This window comes from Lygodium microphyllum, chromosome 14, assembly GCF_053477565.2.
Source record: "Lygodium microphyllum isolate KBCC chromosome 14, Lygodium_microphyllum_v1.1.10, whole genome shotgun sequence".
NCBI classification, from domain to species: domain Eukaryota; kingdom Viridiplantae; phylum Streptophyta; class Polypodiopsida; order Schizaeales; family Lygodiaceae; genus Lygodium; species Lygodium microphyllum.
Window position 1 is genome coordinate 150246599 of NC_141148.1, and position 4606 is coordinate 150251204.

General features: G+C 43.6%; 1 pseudogene; it reads right to left on the minus strand.

Moving 5' to 3' along the window:
- Positions 1 to 791: 791 nt before the first annotated feature.
- LOC148026231 (uncharacterized) lies at positions 792 to 2572 on the minus strand (annotated as a pseudogene).
- Between the last annotated feature and the right edge of the window lie 2034 nt (positions 2573 to 4606).

The window sequence follows — 4606 nt, forward strand, 5'->3', positions numbered from 1 at the left end:
TAACTCCACTTTCTGCATCTCCAAAGCTTGCTGTTCAATCCCATCCAACTGATCATAACGGCTTTCAAACTCTCGTAAAAGAGCGGTAACAGAAAGTCCCTTATTAGGCATAGAAACCCATGCTAAGAAATTCCTGCGATTCATAAGACCTGTATCCTCCAGGAAATATTCATCTTTTAATGCCTTTTTAAATTCAGCCCAACTTGCATGTGCCTCTTGAATTTCTGCAATTCGACCTTCAAGAGCGCGCACCACGATCCGCAAGAAGTAGCGGCTCCAAACATCTTGAGAAACTCCAAAAAACTTCATCTTTTCTTCATACAAATGTAGGTAAGTTGACACTTGCTGGCCATTAAACTGCTTCATCTCCTGTTGGACAGCTTTCAAGGCATCCATAGCATCACTGTCTCGTTTTGCATGAACTTGCTGCTGCATATACATGGTAAATGACTGAAACAGGTTCTTCATAACATTATCATCTGTCATCTCTTCTTGCGAGTCTCCCATCTTGCTGATGACGCAGCACTTTCACGTCGGGTTCACCAGAAATGTCGTAGATTTCGTGTAAGGGCTGCAGAACACGGGGTTCAAGGTACAGCAATAAATAAAGATTATCAAGAAGATCTCGATATCACAATATTTGATGCCAAGTTCATTATATTGTTTGTCAAATATTTTACGACATGTATTGTGCTCAGGTTAGTAGCAGTTTCTTCCAGAATTGATTTCCAGGCAAACTCTCAATGGCCATGAAAGCAAAATAGACCACATTACAGAAGTGGGGATCTTCTTCAGAATAGGCATAGCAGCAATGCATGCAGCCTCCAACAAGTGATTGGCCCATCATGGCCTAACAGAACAGCCTCTGATGCAGCTGACATGAGACCTGCAACATCAAAAATGTGAAAGAGATCTGGTACAGCACGACAAACTCTCAGTTTGGCATCTATTCCTCCTACAACCAGGATAGTCATGTCCACTGCAATGGCTCGTATAGTATCACCAAGGGGCCGAGACCATGTGAGTGGTAAGCCTTCCTCCAAATCTCATATCCTGAGAATGGAGTCATAACCTGCTGTAAAAATGAGGTTGGCTGGAGAGAGTAGCCGCACACATCTAATTGCTTTTGTATGTCCACTCATCATGTCAGTGCGATATCTTCCCAGAAATGCCTTGCTTCTTATCTCTCGTGCAACATATAACTCTCTCCAGTTCTTTTCTGAGAGCGGAGGAACTGTACCTGTGGATGCACTAGGAGCAGGATTGCCCCATCGCTCAACGTATGAATCCTTCCAGCCATGACTGTCCGAAGAGAGCCGATGAAAAAGGGAGCACACACAAGAGACCACACTGAGCTCTCGTGCATCCAAATGCTTAAAAATCTCTGCAATTAAGATTGGCGGAAGGTCCAATAGAGACGATTCTGATGCAGACTCGGATTTGGAAGGTGCATTGTTATACTGTGAACCTCTGCGTGGGTTATTTCCTCCTGCACAGGATGGTGCGGCATGCCTTACACGGACAAGCACGATTTCATTCCAAGCATCATCAGCTCGAGATAGAAGAGCCTGGTGAGTGAACTGTGCAGCGTGCTTTGAGCGAGCAAAGACCTCACCGTGAGAACAGACACTGGCCGCTAGCAAACCAAGAAATTCATCTAGTAGCTTCCACGAATAGGAAAGGTGACAGAGCAAAGAAAACGAAGAGAGAATCCGTCGATGCTCCCTCACGATTGCCTTTCTTGTTCTCTACCTACCCTGCTGCTCATACTCTATGCCTATTCCATGCTTGTCCTGCTCGCTGCATATCTCCGACCCAGACCTGTCAATTTCTGCTCCTGCTCCTAGTGATGTTGTACTCTACTCCTGCTGCTGCTGCTGCCTCAGACAAGTGTACCTGTACCCTGCTCCTGCCATTGTGCTCACTCCTACTACTGCCGTTGCCCCAAACCTGTCAATTCCTTCGGCTCATCGTTGTGCACCACCTTCGACTGCAAATCCAAAGTGCTCTTCACAGTGCCTGACGTACAACCTCGATGGACCACGAGTTCAAGGTATGGCACATGTTGCAATTCTTGCAAAACCTTGATGATGCAAAGGAGAGCTCCCAGTCGTTGGCTCTTCTACTGGAGGCCTTTTTGTCTTTCTTCTTCTCTCTGCACTTACTCTGCATAGTCCATCTTCCTCTCTCTCTCCCCTTGTTCGTAACTTCCTCCCGCTTTTTCTCTCCTTTCTCCCCCAATTAGCATTGCCCCCCTTCCTTCCTTTTCGTCACACGCTCCCCTTTTCCCTCCCTTCTTAGCTTTTTAAATCCCTCATTAGCGACACTTTCGTCTAGTCTCTTTGCCAATAATGGCATGAAAATCTCTCACCAGCTTTGGATAAGGATGAGATCCAATTACGGACCTTAAAATATAATGTGTAGTCTCTTCATTTATAATCAAGTATCTTATTGCTTCTGATGCCACATCTTTCAACGTACCTGTACCAAACTGGACAGCACGTACCTCAACTCCAAAAAGTCTCATTCTGAGTACTTTAAGAGCCTGTCGTTCCATATCTTTGGCGCCCATGTAAACAACACATTGTAACCCAAAACAAGCACACACTGTAACAATGATAACTCCATGCTTCTCATAGGACATTTCAATGCTTAGCCTCCTTCTTTCCAACTCCTGGATGTGGTTATCATTAGGTATTTTTGATGTAGCTGGAGAAGGAGAAGACAAAGTCCTAACATGTTCACCAGCATCAGTTGTGCTTTCCACTCAACCTTGCTCAACATAGGCTGAAAGCATCTCATCATTTTCGCCACTTTTGTCTCCAACTCCTCCCCACTATACTTATACGCATAAAATAAATGTTATCACAACAACTAAGTATGTACAAAGTACCAAATCCCATGCACAACTTCCCATGCACAACTTTTGGGTGGTTTACACACTTCGAATGCGCAGCAATACGACAGCGTAGAGTTACCACGGTGGCATCAATGTATTGAGGAGCTTGCTAGTCACTCACCTATCTTTCTAGGTCTGTGATTCTTGGCCAGTGGCCTTGATTATTTTGGTGGCATGAAGCACTTAGGATTTGTCTAAGTGGCCCAGCTTGTGGTTCTATCGCCTCCCTTGATTTTGGTTGTGGGAGCAAAATTGGGGTGCCTATGCTTGAGAGATCGTCGATCTTATCCTCCAGTATGGGGTCAACATCCTTTAGGTGCTCATGGGCCTCCCTCACCCACTCTTTCACCTTCTTGATGGCTTCAAGTTCGCATTTTGGATTAGGGTACTTCCTGACCTTAGCACTTTCCTTTTTAGGCATCTGTGGAGCCGACATTTCTTCCTCAGCATCAATGACTTTCCTATTGAGATATTTGCAATCACACCTACTTCAATCCCTTTGTGAGAAGCAGTGAGGGCTCAGGACCAGAATCCCATATGCGTAGTAGAAGAAAGTACCACCACTCAATTCCTATAAAGCATTGTACTTGCACTTTTTTTCTAATGCAATGATAGTACTATTTTCTTTCCAGTAAAGTATCATGTCACTGCCAATACACAAGATTGTGTTTATGAGTCTAACTCTCAGTCTTGGAACCTAATTCACTTGTGTAGCAATTTTTCCTAGTCAAGGTTAATGTCTTCATGAGTTCCTTTTTCCTCTTTCAACCTCCATAACTTCCATATCTGCCATGCTCTAGATCTATACTTTTCACATGGTATCAGAGCTTAGCTCAGCATGGCCCAACTCTCCTTTCACTTCTCTTAGCTCCTTTCTATCTCTGCTCAGCTCAGCTCAGTTTGAGTATTGGACCCTATCTCCAACTTCATTTGCATTCCTACCTTCAATGAAGCTTCCATGGCAACCATAGCTAGTAGCACCTTGTTAGCTTGAAGCTTTCATATCTCTCTCCACAGGACAAATCTCTCCAAACTTCCTTCTACATAACTATTTCTCTACTTCTAGAGCTCCTTCCTGGCACCTCAATCATTGAGATTGGGCAACTATAGCTTCAGCATTGCCTCTTTTGAGAGTTGTTTCCATAACTGTGTTTGTAGATAGCACCTACCTACCTCTGTTGGAACAGTCATATCTCATCAACCAGGCCGTATCTCTTCAAGATTTCTTAGAGCTCTTATTGAGATCAAGGCACAACTTCTTCGCGCAAAAATAAAGGAGATTGACGCACACCATGCCTGACATTTGAATTTTTCCAAATCTAGGTGTAGTTTTGATAGCAACCACTTTGAAGGCTTAGATCTCTCAGCTCGGGCAAAACGAGTACAAAACCTCTTAGGGGAAGTTAGACCCATTAGTGAGGGTCCTCCATCTTATAGGGTTTGAGAAGATTCGACTTGTGGAGCTCATAAGAGCTCATTTACCAGTTGGTTTGAAAGATCTTAAAGGATTTTTTTAAAGGTTGAAGATTCAAGGACATAGTGTCCATTGACACTCACCTAGTGCTTCTTGGCACTTATACTCAACTACTCTAAAATTTTTCAATAGTAGAGTTGATTTTTAATGTGTCAAAAGACACAAGCAATGGCAGTGTAGTATCAAAAGATACTAGTTTGAACTTGATGATCTTCAAAAACTCTTCATAGCTT